General features: G+C 47.1%; 1 protein-coding gene across 7 annotated transcripts in view; it reads right to left on the bottom strand.

Moving 5' to 3' along the window:
* LOC148532262 (transcription factor 20-like) overlaps nucleotides 1–9,137 on the bottom strand; it is a 93,968-nt gene extending 84,831 nt beyond the window's left edge. For 6 of the 7 annotated variants that reach the window (XR_015877744.1, XM_088468024.1, XM_088468028.1 and 3 more), the window contains exon 1: nucleotides 9,062–9,137. The gene's annotated coding sequence lies outside the window, so the exon portion shown is untranslated. The remainder of the gene's footprint in view (nucleotides 1–9,061) is intronic. The other variant, XM_088468025.1, reaches the window with a different exon arrangement.
* Nucleotides 9,138–15,708: the final 6,571 nt, after the last annotated feature.

Here is a 15,708-nt window from a genome sequence, read left to right as displayed (position 1 = left end):
TGACACCCTCTTGGCAGAAGCAATTGCCAGGAGAAAAATGGTCTTAAACGTTAACCACTTGAGTTCCACCGACTCAAGAGGCTCAAAAGGAGGACCATGCAGGACCCGTAGCACCACCGCCAAGTCCCAAGGAGCCACAGGAGGCACAAAGGGAGGCTGGATCCTGAGAACACCTTGGAAAAAGGTGTGAACATCTGGCAGTGTAACAATCCGTCGTTGGAACCACACGTACAAAGCGGACACATGAACCTTCAGAGAGGCAAGGCGTAAGCCGAGGTCCAAACCTGATTGAAGAAATTCCAAGATTCTAGAAACTCGGAACACCTGAGGATCATAGCTTCTGGACTCACCACTGACAGTAAGTGCGCCACACCCTGTGGTAAATCCGTGCGGAAGCAGGCTTGCGTGCCCTGAGCATGGTACCAATAACCGAACTGAGAAGCCCAGAGACCTCAAGACAGCTGTCTCATGAGCCACGCCGTCAAAGACAGCCGGCCCAGATCCGGGTAAAGGCAGGGCCCTTGAGACAACAGGTCCCGACGCTGAGGAAGAAGGTACGGAGCGTCGATGGAGAGGCTCCTCAGATCGGAGTACCAAGGACGTCTGGGCCACGCCGGAGCCACCAGCACGAGCGTGCCGCTGTCCTGCTTGAATTTCCGCAGGACCCGAGGAAGCAAGGATATCTTTGGAAACAGATACGCCAGGTGAAACGTCCATTTCACCGACAGCGCGTCCACCAGACATGCGCCTGCGTCTCTTGTCCTTGACCCGTAAACGGGCAACTTGTGATTGTGACAGGAGGCCGTCAAGTCCAGCTCCGGCAGCCCCCATCTGTCCACAAGTAGCTGAAACACCTCTGGGTGAAGCGACCATTCCCCGGGATGCACGTCGTGACGACTGAGAAAGTCCGCCTCCCAATTGAGGACTCCGGGGATGAAGACCACAGAGATCGCTGGAATGTGGCACTCCGCCCAAGCAAGGATGCGAGACACCTCCAACATCGCTGCCCGACTTAGAGTTCCTCCTTGGTGGTTGATATATGCCACCGTGGTGGCGTTGTCGGACTGCACCTGAACCGCCCTTCCGTGAAGAGCGGGGCCGGACGACTGCAGGGCCCTGTATACTGCCCGCAGTTCCAGGATGTTGATGGGGAGAAGTGCTTCTTCCGCCGGCCAACGACCCTGAAGTGACAATGAGCCGGTCACTGCCCCCCAACCCCGGAGACTGGCATCCGTTGTGAGCAGGACCCAGTCCGGGATCCAAAAGGGGCACCCCTCGACCAGATGAGCTTTCTGAAGCCACCAAGCCAAAGACTGCCGAACCTCCGGGGACAACACCAGCACCTGAGAGCAGATTCGGTGAGGTAACCCGTTCCATTCCGATAGAATCAGCTCCTGCAGGGGCCGGGAATGGAACTGGGTAAATTCCACCATGTCGAATGTCAACACCATGGACCCCAGAACTCTCATAGCCGAATGGACCGACAGGCGGCAACTGCTCAGGCAACTGTGTATCCGCAGCTGTACGGAGGAGACCTTCTCTGGAGTCAGGAAGATCCTTTGCTGACGAGAATCCAGCAGGGTTCCCAAATGAACCATCCGCTGTGATGGAATCAAGGAGGACTTTCTCCAATTTATCAACCACCCGTGCGCTTGCAGGCAAGCGATCGTCAGGTGGAGATGTTGAAGCAGTACCTCCGGGGAGCTCACAAGCAACAGGAGGTCGTCCAGATACGGCAGTAGCCGTACATTCTGGTTCCGAAGAGGTGCAGCCATAACTGCCATAACCTTTGTGAATACCCTCGGTGCTGTGGCGAGGCTAAAGGGTAGCGCCCGGAACTGATAATGATGCTGAAGGATAGCGAACCTCAGATACCGCTGATGCGAAGGTGCTATCGGAACATGGAGGTAGGCGTCCTGGATATCCAGGGACACCATGTAATCCCCAGGTTCCATCGCCAGAATGATGGAACGTAACGTTTCCATCCTGAATTTGGGAACTCTGAAGAATGTGTTCAGAGACTTCAAATTGAAGATAGGGCGATGAGAACCATTGGGTTTCTGCACCAGAAACAGAGTAGAATAGTAGCCCGTCCCTCGTTGTGATTGAGGAACGGGAACAATGACCCCTGCTTTCAGCAAGGACTCTATAGCCTCCTGAACCTGTAAAGCCTTGGTTTTGTCCTGAGAAGGACTTGTGCAGAAAAACTGGTGGGGCGGTCTGCACCAAAACGACAGGGCGTACCCCTGGGAGACCACTTCTCGAACCCAGGCATCCGTGGTAGTATTGTGCCAGCACTGAGCAAATTGAAGAAGTCGGCATCCCACTCTGGGGTCCCCCAGAGGAAGGCCCGTCCCATCAGGCAGAAGGTTTATCTTCCTGCTTGGAAGAAGGGCACCTGGCACTCCAGGCCTGCTTCTTGGTCTTAGAAGCAGTCTTGGTCGCCGACTGCCTCGGGAAGGACTGACCTTTGGCCTTGCCCTGAAAGGACCGAAAGACAGAGCTCCGTACTTTGGTAGGTGCAGAAGCCGAAGGGAGGAAGGCTGATTTAGACTTAGCTAAAGTATCCACTATTTTGTCCAAGTCTGGACCAAAAAGCAACTCTCCATTAAAAGGTAAGGCCTCCATGCCCTTTTTGGAGTCTGCGTCAGCTCTCAAAGATCGCAGCCACAAGGACCGACGCGCCGACACAGCTGCAGCCGACACCATAGAGGTCAGCAGGTTTGCATCCAACGATGCTTCCCCAATGTAGGAAGCCGCATCCCTCATTTGTCCTATCAATGCTCTCTGGATATCCGGAGCATCATCCGGAAAGGTATCCTCCAAAGCGTTGGCCCAGCTCTCGATGGCCTTAGCCACCCAAGAGATGGCCGTGGACGGATGGGCCACTGCCCCAGAGAGAGAATAGATAGACTTTAAGCAAGTCTCCACTTTCCTGTCCGTGGGATCCTTCAGGGAGGAGATAGACGATATGGGCAACGTAGCGCTTTTAATTAAGCGGGTGACATGGGAATCCACCACAAGCGGAGTTTCCCATTTCCTGCAATGAGCCTCAGGAAAAGGATAGTTGGAAGCCAACCGTTTCTGCGGTTGGAATCTCTTGCTGGGCAACTGCCAGGCCCCTGTCATATGATCCGTCAACTGGTCGGACAGGGGAAAAACAGTCGAAGCTACTTTGGCCTTTTTAAAATTAGGGTACTTTGACCTGGGAGCCGGCGCATCCTCCTCTATATGAAGGATGGCCCGCACCGCCCTCACCAATGCCGGCACATTCATGGAGGACTTAGCCTCCACCTCCTGGGCCCCGGCATCCGAGTCAGAGTCCTCATGGATCTCTCCGTCATCCGAAGACACGTCCGTGTCCGTGAACTGCGCCGCCAGTGAAGCCGGAACGGGTTGCTTGGACGCCTTTGGGGGCAAATCACTGTGTAACATTGACTGAAAAGCCGATGACGAGGCCGCCAGGCTCTGAACAGAGCTGGAGAGGACATCCACCCAGGGAGGGGGTACCGTCTGGGGATACCCCTGAAAAGGTACCATTGACTGCTGCGTCACCGTGGGAGACTGCACGTATACAGGCAATCCCGTATAAGGAGCCACAGTCCGAGACCCGGGAGGAGACTGCACCGGATGCGTAACGCCCGGGGAACAGGGGATGGTAGGCTGGGCCAACGCCCTAGAAGGGACCGCAAGCGGTCCACGATCGACGCCAGCACTTGTGTAAACATTGCCCAATGAGGATCCTGCGCCACCAGGGGTTTAGAGGGATCCGGTACCAGCTGGCACCACCCGCACAGACCGTCCTGAGAGAAATCCACCCCATCAACCCCTGCCGAACAGCGCCGGCAGGAAAACAACACAGGAGCCACGGAGCGCTCATTCTCATCAGACATGACACAATAACTTTTGCAATAAAAGTGCATCACCGAAAAGAGGTGAGGCGTATAGCACCCACGCACTCCCACGTATGCAACACAAACAGCCCACAATATGGTACTGTGTAGCACACCACTGTATGTGACGGACCCCACAAATAAGTAGATCTATATAAGTGAGGTACACAGAAAGAACACCCCTCCCCCACGCACCTGCGGGCCGTAGGAGAAGGAAAGGGATAGGTATAAGCTGACAGTAAGTAGAAATAAGCACAGACAGCAGCACTAGCAAAAGTCACATACCATGCAGAGAAGTTATACTCACTGCACCTTTCGCTACAATCAACCTCCCAGATTCAGTGTCTGGGAGGGCTATAGCGCTGCGAACACTGTCCTTTGCAGGGGAGAGGTACGCAGGGGGACCGGTCCACTTGATACCGCCTGGGAGTTCTGCGTTGCTGCCACTGAGATGGCCGCCGGAGACCTCTGAGGAGGAGTGGTCGCAAGAGGAACAGCCCAGCGACGCCAGCACGCATGAGAGGAGGCGCGCTGGGCTGAGGGGAGTAGCCGCTAAACCAGGGAAGGCTGCCTCCCCTGGCTAGTGATTAACCCCCAGGGATGCCGGTTCCCTTCCGGTCCTTACACCCTGGTGGTCCAGCGGTCATGCGGGGTATTAATTTGCAAGGGGAGCCCGCCGCCGCCACTAGCGCCGCCGGTCTGTCCCCAGAGACCGGCGGCTGAAGACTTCATTTGTTTCCCCGGCTTACCTGGCCCCGTGCGTCCGGCAGCAGTCAGTGGGAGGTCCCGGAGCCACGCTAGTACTGACTCCGGGGTCCCGCTGCGATCCCCAGATCAGTACTGGCGTCGCAGCGCCAGCTGGGCTGTTGGAGCGGCAGCGTGGACGTCCAGATGGACAGTCTGATGCTGCTGCTCTGAAGATAGTAAAAATAAGAATAAATTAAATCTTCTGAAAAATATAAAAAATAAAGCTTGGGGGCTGCTTATGCAGCCCCACTGCCCAGGGTGACCCGACTCCGGCCGGGCACCAACTAAAACTGAGGTGCTGTGGCTTGGGGGCGGGGTATAGAGGAGGACGGACCCAAGTGCATCCTGAGAGCAGCAAAGCTTTAACTGCGTGGTGCCCATGGATCCAGATCCAGCTATACCCCAAGGTCAACCCTGTGGACCCTGAAGTAGAAATTATCATAATTGATAAAAATTTGTGGCGAGGTTGTAACATCGTCACTCTTGCTGAATAGACCCCTTGAGGTAACACAATAAGAGCTCATATTAAAAACAAATAGGCTAAATGGCTTAAAGCAGAAATGCTACATAGTTTTAAATAGCGAGTTAAGTAACTTAAGCAATAATGTGATCGTTTTTAGCTATCCTACTACAGATATAAATCTCCTTTGCAATGTCTCACTAGACTAGATGGTAAACAATGGCTGCCAAAGAGTCACAGCTCTCAGCATATCATGTGAATGTAGAGGTGGGAGAAGGAGAGGGAGGATGACACAGTGACAAAATAGATCAGAGAGGAGTTTCAAAACCGTCTTGGATGGAGATAAAGTGAACGGAGATAAAGTACCACTGCCTGTGACATGGCAGTTAGGAGCCGACTGGCTGGTACTTTATCGTTGTTCACTTTATCTCCATACAAGGCTTAGTAAATAGACCCCTCAGTCACTAAAGCATGTGACTGTTGTTGCCGTGGTAGTCCATGACAGTGTGGAAAATCTAAAGAATCATTAATACACAAACCAAGGAAAAATGGTAGTTGCCAAGCTACTTTGTATTGTATTTCACAATGATGTAGTTTACACATTATTTTTTTTCTTGGAATTGCTGCTTTAAATGCAGTTACCTACATAAAACACATTTGCTTTCACTGTCAGAGCTTGCCACTTAATAAAGCTATGTTACAAATAGGGAGAACAGAACAACAAAGAAAAGCATGAATCCACCTCATAATTTGATCTAAAGTGTACACTTACTTGTAGTAGTAAGTGTAAACTCACTGACTAGAGTGGAGATTCGCTGCACACCAATCAAGTTGTCATCTGCTGCACCTACAGCACTGAGCAACTGATAAACAGAATTTGCTCTTAACCTATTGCAGTAATTCTCAAACTCGGTCCTCAGGACCCCACACAGGTCACATTTTCCAGGTCACCCAGCATGTGCACAGGTGTATTAATTACTCACTGACACATTTTAAAAGATCCACAGGTGCAGCTAATTATTTCACTTGCGATTGTGCGAGGAGACCAAGAAAACATGCACTGTTTGGGGTCCTGAGAACCTGTGATGTATTGTGTCAAACAGTAAAAGCTGGGCATCCACTGTACGATTATCTGTCAGATATCTGTCCAATCTGTCTGGTTGGAATGAAAATCTGGTAATACATGAGAGCAAATGACAATTGCCCATTTGCTCACAAACACTGGAAGACAGACAAAAATGTCCTTTTTTTCAGAGTTTAAAACCATATGGTCGACTGTCAGTATTCAGGTTTACCAAGAGCGAAAAAATCTTAAGAAAAAAAATATAAAAATAGTGCAGGGAGCGTAACCTATAGCAACTACATTGTTATTGCCAAACATTTAACTGCACTAAACTACTAAATAATACTAACTGATTAGAAATAGGCTAATGTACATAATTTATTTGCCCAAGTTGATTACCAAGCACCACAATTTCATGTGCCATCCACTAGTGTCAGTCAGCAATGTTTCCGCACTTGTGTTGTTTGTCAGTAGTGAGAATGTGGTTGTATTTAGTTTGTTATAAAATACCACATGAAGTTATCCATATTACATGAACATTTTGCTCCTTTACTTTGTTTTTGCAGCTATACTGAAACTTAAACAAACTAAACCAAATTCAGCAGAGAAAAATAACCAGTTTTTATTTTTCAGTCTACCATAATAATGAAAATTCTATTGTTACGAACAATAAAAGTGTGAAAATCTAGTTAAATTTATTTGGTTTCCTATCTGAAAATCTACAGCCAATTATACTCATAGGGCTCGATTCAATTCAACGCAAATTGAATAGCGCCGGGAAGGAGCTCCTGGGGCTATTCAACTCTGCGCGCTGTTAGGTCGGGGAATGCCCATTCTCCCGCCTTAAACAGGGTGTTTAGTCGTGAGAACGGGCATTCTCTGATTAAACTTCCCGGCACGATGCTGAGAAGAAATCCTTAGTCGGGCTTAGCAGCGCGCTGAAGTGAATAGCTCCGGGAGCTCATTCCCTGAGCTATTCAATTCGCGTTGGATTGAATCGAGCCCATAGTATCAAAAAGTTATGTATGTTCTAAAAATTCATAGGGCTCAATTCAATTGAACGCAAATTAAATAGCGCCGGGAGGGAGTACTCAGAGCTATTCAATTCAGTGCGCTAAGGATTTCTTCTCGCACCCTCCCAGGGGTGAGAGCACAAATCCGACAAAAGTACAGGTGCGATGCGGTTTTCTGCCATTAGCGCGGTGTAAATAGCATCGCGCCGGGCAGTTTAGTCTGAGAATGCCCGTTCTCGCGGCTAAAAATCCTGTTTGAGGCGAGAGGGACGGGAGAACGGGCATTCTCCGACCTAACAGCACGCTGAAATGAATAGCTCCGGGAGCTCACCCTCGGCGCTATTTAATTTGCGTTCAATTGAATCGAGCCCATTGTTATGTAGTTTCACCTATTAATACATTGGTTAAAATTGGGATCCAAGTTGACATCATAAATTACTAACTTTTTATGTATAATGATATTTTACATTGTAAATGGAGCAGACCAATAAAAGAGTAAGTGGCACAAAATGTCAATGTGGTCTGAATGTTGACAGTCAGTACGTCATCATAGTGTTTTCAGCAGATTTGACTGCATATCAAAAAGGATGCTATAATGCACTACAGTCTACCTGTGCAAAAAAAAAAATAAACAAAAAAACATGCAGTATTACTCCTTGCAAAATAAGATCTATTTTCTTTTACATAAAATATATAAGGGGATAAGCTCTGGAAAGTGATAAAACTACCAGTCACTCAGCTCCTAACTGTCACATTACAGGCTGTGTTTGGAAAATGACAGGAGCTGATTGGTTGGCAGTTTATCAGTCTCCAATTTATCACTTTGCAGAGCTTAGTACATCTGCCCCATAGTCAGTCCTTACAGGAATGTAAGATATTTGAGTAAAGTCACCAATACATAGCACTACACATAGCACATATACACAATACTAATACATAGCACCGACACAATACTAATACATAGCACCGACACAATACTAATACATAGCACCGACACAATACTAATACATAGCACCGACACAATACTAATACATAGCACTGACACAATACTAATACATAGCACTGACATAATACTAATACATACTGTAACACTAATACATAATACCAATACATAGCACTGACATAATACTAATACATACTGTAACACTAATACATAATACCAATACATAATACCAATACATAATACCAATACATAATACCAATACATAATACCAATACATAATACCAATACATAATACCAATACATAATACCAATACATAATACCAATACATAGCACTGACATAATACCAATACATAGCACTGACATAATACCAATACATAGCACTGACATAATACCAATACATAGCACTGACATAATACCAATACATAGCACTGACATAATACCAATACATAGCACTGACATAATACTAATACATAGCACTGACATAATACTAATACACACTGTAACACTAATACATAGCACTGATACATAATACAAATGCATAGCACCGATACATATCACAATATTAATGCACAGCACGAATACATAACACAATACAAAGCACGAATACATAACACAATACAAAGCACTAACACATAACAATACATCGCATCCACTAACGGGTGGACACACAGTAGTGCTGTTCTTTGTCTTTCTCTGGTCTGAAATTCAAAATGCTAAGAGCCCGCTTACTACGTCAGGCAGTGTATAAAATGGATGCGTAGAACATTGCAGAGATCCCCTTCCCATGTCAGCACTGAGCAGCAGCACCGCACTCCCGTCTGCTACTGGCAATGGGGCTACTCATTAGGATCGGCGCCCCCGCTACACTCTCCCAGGATATCATATGTACAAACACTACGACTCCCCCTCCATTCCCTGAGCGCACCCTCCCCAGGCAGTACCTGCGGTCCTCAGCTCGCTGATAGCTCTCTGATCACTTGCACACACATCACGGCCATCCTCTGACATCACTTCCTGTATCTTCTCTAAGGAGCCCACAGCTTCCCCCCCTCCTAACTTTATTGATAAAATAACATAGCCATTCAAGTTGCTTGTGTGTGTTTAATCACATGCACGCCAGATGCATCAATAGGGAAAATAAAAATAAATAATTTTTTTTTCTTACGGGGATTATAGAGGATGTATAAGTTATGCAACCACAGATCATGGGCCTATTTATTAACATTATTTATACTAAAATAAAGTGAAAAAAGGGTGTTTTCACACCCTCACACCTCCTAACATTTGAAAATAACAAGTAAGGACAGGTTGCGCGCCAAAAGCGCGTGCGACCGAAGAGGGGGCGTGGCTTATGCAAAAAAGAAAGTCTGGAAAATGGGGCGGATCCTCATGGCTAACCCTGCTTTCGTCACTTTAGGGGCGTGCCTAGCACTCTCCAAGATGGTGGGCAGCCCGTACACATCAGAACAGATGCTGTGTGCATGCGCACGGCATCTGTTCTCCTCCTGCACACCCTCCCCAACTTCCCCCCCCCCCACCGCGGGGTCACTGCGGCCGCTGGTGGGACAGTCCCAGAAAAACGGGACTAGTTCGGAGTTATGCACCCTTTTCACACTATTTTAGTTTCACATAAATTTACTAAAGGTCAATTGGAGTAGAATTCGGAATTCTACTCCAGACCCTAATTATCACATATTTTTAGTAAGCCGATCGTATTTCCAATGCTTGTGTTGGGAAATGTGATCTGCCCAGATTTACTAAGAAATAAAATGTGAAAAAATACGGGGAAGCCCTGTGATAATAATGCCACCTGGAGATTGCGAGATCCAGGTTTTCCCCTGGTTCCCCAACTCCTGTTCTACTCTAACAGACAGAGCCAGGACCCGGGCCCCTAAATAGACCACAAGCTGATCACTGCAAAAAAAAACGTACCTGATTCCAGGGGCCGGTTATCGATGCTCCGGTGAGGGTCTCTGGTCAGCTGGTCTCCCGGCTCCTGCACTGTGACTCTGGTGAGCTGCTGCATAGAACAGCCGACTGGGGTCACAATGCAGGAGTTGGGAGACCAGCTGACCGGAGCCCCAGAGGACATCACCGGAGTACCAACCAACGGAGGCAGGGCCGTAACTAGGGTGGTGCGAAGTGCCACGGCGCCGGGCACTGCAGGGCAGGGGGCTCTGTCCCTGCAAGGGATTTTTGATAAATTCCTGTGATATTTCCTAAATTCGCAAATATCACACTACAACCGCATTTTAGATATGGATTTTAATAAATAGGACCCCTATCACCATCTAGGAGCAGCGCCGAGTGTACACGGGGGAAGCTGCTCCACTTATTTCCCCCGGCGGCAGCGAGGAGCAGCGTCGGGTGTACACATGACCAGCCACCGGGAGGGGGGCACCTGGCTGGCTGATCACTGTGCCAGGCAGTGATCAGCACACACAGGGGGAGGATCTGAATATGCAGAGGGGCCGACAGGTCCCTCTGAGACTGGCGATTGTAGGATGATTATCTTCCTACAGCCATCCACAGTTCGTTCCTGACTGGTTGCATCAGATGTGACCATGTGAGGGAAAGACCAGCCTGTAGTGGTCGCATGTGATTCGACTATGCCAGGCAAGTGGGTAAAGGACATTTTACCTGATAAACCTAGCTTTCAAAAAAGCACAGTCATAAGGATTGTCATGATGCCTAGGGGTAAATTTACTCAATTTTAATCTATTAAAAAATCAATCTAAATCAACATTGATGTTGTGTTTGGGGGGGGGCGCTAAATCACATATTTACTAACACTTATAAATTGATCTAAAAAAATAGTTTTTTTAGTAACTGTGTGATTCAGCCTCTGAAACACAACATCGATTTTAATTGATTTAGATTGATTTGTAATCTATTAAAATCGACCTTTATTAAATTTACCTCTTGGAGTTTGATGATCCAAGTCAGGACCTCTTGGGCTAGCTATATGTGCTGGAGTGTGAGTGTAGCTAGGTGGCCTAATAATGCAATTCCTCATACAGACCACTAGTAGTAGCAGAGGGAGACTAATGCTGCAGAATTATTACATAAACATATACTGAAACCAGATGCAGGCTAGTAGGATAGTCCGTGGTTGAAGCAGTAGGTGGGGGTATGTAAAGCATTGGGATTTTGTTAACTGCGATACTCTGAGAGGTCATAGTTTGATAGCACTGTGAGAACAGCAAGTAGCGTGCAATCAGAGGCACAGATGTGTTGGCACTGTGGGAATAGCACATAGCGTTTAATGAGATACATGGTATAGGTGCAATAACCCTGGAGCTCAAAACCAGACAGCGAGTGTTTCAGAGTACATAAATGCACAAACAGTAGATAATGAATGCAAACATGTGAAATTGGCACAACCAAATATACTGGTGTAGTGTCTAAGATTGGACTTCATCTAGGATCACCGCAAGATGATATGGACTTTACTCAATAAGGACCAAGGTCGCGGCCTTGTGTAGTTGGTTCCCACCGTGAAAGCAACAGAGTACTTAGCTGGTTTGAGAACTCTGGAAAAACCATAGATGGAAAAGCGGGTATGCTGCTGTCGAGGAGACCGAACACTGGAGTTGGAAAAACACTGACAGCAAACTATATAGTAAAGTATAGTTCTGAAGGAGGAGCATCTATGAAACACCATTGATACTCAGGCACTGGAGAAATGCACTGAGCTGGCTTTTATTGTGGTTGGCCTATAGGTGATTCCATGCATGCCTCATCAGTGCTGAAGGTTAATGGTAACACCTGAATGAGGTGTTATTTCATCTCTAGTCTAAGCCCAGCTGGGTTCTGCTGAGGATTTTGATTGTGAAGGTTAGCAATCAGTGATCTGCTGAGTGTTTGGAAGCAGGCTGGTGATGTCTATGACTACTGGTACTGACAGGGTATCAGTGATAGGATCCGTGACAGCGGATCATCTTGGTGGCAGGTCCCAGCTATACTTGTCACTGGGACACTGCATCTTGTCCTGATCCATGTTCCGGCTGCTGCAGGCAGCCGGATTCCTGTCTTGTCTGTGTTTAGCTCATAGCCTGTCATTCCTGTCTGTCTGTGTGTGTTTGTCTCAGGTGCTCACTAATCACCATCTGTCTGAGTGCAGCTCAGGTGCACACTAGCCTGTGATTAGGAATAGCTCTCTGCAGGAAATGGCTTTGATTGGACCCTGTATTCCTTAAGTTACAGCCAGCCCTTCACTCCATGCTGGTGATATTGCCTGACATACTATGTTTGTTGGTCTGTTCTTAGAAGCCAGAGTTCAAGCCGCATCTTGGCAGTCATAGCCGCACCTCGGCCTGCAAGGCTACATCACAGCCTGTACATCTATCGGCTCTAAAGCCGCATCTCGGCGGTCATATCACACCTCAGCTGCAAGGCCGCATCATAGCCTGTACATCTATCGGCTATCAAGCCACATCTCGGCTATCAAAGCCGCACATCGACCCGCAAGGCCACATCACAGCTTGTACGTCTATTAGCTCTCCAGCCGCAGCACGGCTCTTAAAGTCGCACCACGGCTCTCAAGGCTGTTCCGTGTTGTTTCTGTCATACCTCGGCCCTCAAGGCCGCATCTTGTACCTAGTCCTTGTTTGTTTTTGTATGTCTGGTTTATGTCTGTTATTGGCCTATCTTGTCCTTGTCAGTTATCTTGCCTGTTTAGTCTGCTTCTTTTTTGCCAGTCCTATCTAAATACTGCAATAACATAGTTCAGGTCACTCCTGCTGTGCAGCTTGTATTGTTTGTCACCTCACTCCTTGTCTAAACAACCCAGCTGCACCATAAGTCCCAAGACATTCCTGAGATCTTGTCATATGTCACTACTTGAGTACTGAGTCCATATCATCAGTTCTTGTACCATTCACACTCCAGTTAGTACCAGTAGTGGAAGGACTGCCACTCCTTATCTCTGTCGTGTTCTTGGTCAGCAGTCCTGCAGTCTCTCATCATTTGTGTAAGCCTCTACTGCTGGAGGCGTAAGTCCAGGTGGCCACCTATGTACCGGTGTGTAAATAAATCACTAAGGTAACAGTTTGTGGCTGTTATTGGTGGAAGATCCTCTCCCTGGCTCTAGAGGTCTTGCACAACCGTGCGAGAAAGCATAACAATAAGGAGCAGACTGCAGCAATTACACTGGAACTGGGTGCCGGAAGCACAACTAAAGCAGGCTGCAGAAAACACTGGAACTGGGTGCCAGAAACACTACTGAAGAAGGCTGCAGGAAACAATGTAACTGGGTGTAGAAGGCTGCAAGAAACACTGGGACTGGGTGCCAGAAGCACTATTGCAGCAGGATGCAAAAAACCCTGGAACTGGGTATAGGAGTACAACTGAAGCGGGCTGCAGGAAACACTGGAACTAAGGGCCCGATTCAGACCCATTCGCTAGCAAGCGTTCGCTCGTAGCTGGCAAGTTTGGCAATGTGCCCATGTGTATGCATTGCAGTGCATCACTAGTCCAAGCGATCGGGAAGCGTACGCTCCCGAGCATAGACATCCCGACTGAATGAGTGAGAGGACAAGCAGTTTATGGGTGGTAACATGGGCAGGCCACTAGAAACAGGGAAGTGTAGATGTGAACGCAGGCATGCCTGAGTGTCTCAACGCCGCTTCAGATGCGTACATAATTAACAGGCAGCGTCATTGTACACGTCACTTGGTTGAATTTTACACTGAAGTGCTCGCAGTGCTTGCGATAGGGTATAGTCAACCACAAGTGCTGCAGTCGCTTCCGATCGTACCCGATGTAACGATGGTTACATACACTTCCTGGAGCTGACGTGCGCTAGTGGGCATCTTAAGACAGGCTGGTGGGTGTCTGCGTACACAAAGCGTTCGCACGTCGAGACATAGTGGCCGTGCTTATGCCTTGCCGTGCAATCGCCTGCCTTGCAGTCACTTAGCTGAATTTGCATACGCTGGGAGCGAGTATACGCATCTAGCAAGTGGATCTGAATTGAGCTCTAAGTGCTGGAAGCATTACTGAAGCATACTGCAGGAATATACCAGTACTGAATGCTGTGAAGCAATACTGGTGTGGAATGCTGGAACAAACTGGAGCAGGGTGTTGTAAAGCATTACTAGAGCAGTTAACCGGTACAGACTGGAGCAAAATGATGTGTAGCAATACTTGAGCAGGTAAATGGAATAGACTAGAACAGAATGCTTTGAAGCAATACTGAAGCAGGTAACTGGTTGTAGTGGGTAGATTTCAAGCGACCATTGGAGACTGAAGTGCTTCAAACAAGATTGTTGTTATGCCAGCATAAAAAGGTCACAGCAAGTGTAATGACTTCTTACACTGGGTACCATCAGCAATTCATGATGATAAAGTACAGTTTACAAGTAACATCATTCACAGGGGTGCAGCTTTCACTGGAGTACAGCATTCCCAGGAGCACAGCGATCAGGTAGGTCAGGGTCTGTAATGTCCAGCCAGCACACAGAAGGGTCCTAAAGGTGCGCACCCTCCCATCTCTCTGACCCACACATACCACAGCTCCTCTTAATTGAAGAAACAGAGTGGTTCTCTCCTGAGCCAAATAAGGGTAATCCTTTCTTCAAATGTGGGAGAGTTCCACCCTGCCACACTGGTACAGGCTGAAGCAAAATGATGTGTAGCAATACTGGATCAGGTAACTGGAACAGACTGCAGAGATGCAAAACATAACCAGGAGCAAAGATACTGATCATCTGAGAGAGTAAATACAGGGAAATTGGATACCCACAGTGCACTCACTAGCAGCCTTCCTTTACAGTACTCCAGAAAACCCACCTCATTCTCAAATTGATCAACACTTTAAGATAATTGAATACTGTATCCGGATTGGCGCTAGACACATATAAAAAGGGAACATATGTACAATACAATTATATATCAATGGTTCCTTAGCACCAATATTAGTACTACAAATTAATCCTCAGGTGATTTATCTCCTGTCACTCAAAAAATGTGATATATGCAGTAGAATGTGGATGCGGAAAATTTTACATCGTTCGCGCCACAAGATGTCTAAAAATATGGATCAGTGAGCATTTGAACAATATAAGAAAAGGATTGGAAACCCACTCCCTTTCAGCTCATTTTAAAATGGTACATAATTGTTCAGTGCGAGAGATAAAAAATTTTTATAAGGTGTAAAGACATTTTAAAGAGGCTAGCAAAGGAGGAGATGAGATATATTTATACTTTCGACACTTTAGCCCCCTCAGGTCTTAATCTCGATTTCGAGCTTAAATGGTTTTTATAAGTAAGACAGTTTTAGATATTCCATGTGTTTATACTGATTTTATTAAGTACTACTTTTTTCTATATAGGAATTTTTAGATGATTAGATTTATCAAGTGTTTTAGAGATTTTTTACATATTTTATTTTTACAGTGTTTTATGACAATGTATTGATGTATTTATATTTAAGTTATAGATTCGATGGTGCAAGAGATATGTACAGGAGTTCTATGTGAACAAGGAGCCACTATATATCTTTGAGGCTAACAAATGAAAATCCCAAACAAAATGGCGTTCATTCTTTAAGACTACCTGGGCTCCGATAACATGGCTGTACACTGAA

The sequence above is a fragment of the Taudactylus pleione genome, unplaced genomic scaffold, assembly GCF_031769625.1.
Source record: "Taudactylus pleione unplaced genomic scaffold, aTauple2 ptg000080l, whole genome shotgun sequence".
Classification (NCBI taxonomy): Eukaryota; Metazoa; Chordata; class Amphibia; order Anura; family Myobatrachidae; genus Taudactylus; species Taudactylus pleione.
This window is presented reverse-complemented; position numbering and strand designations above follow the sequence as displayed.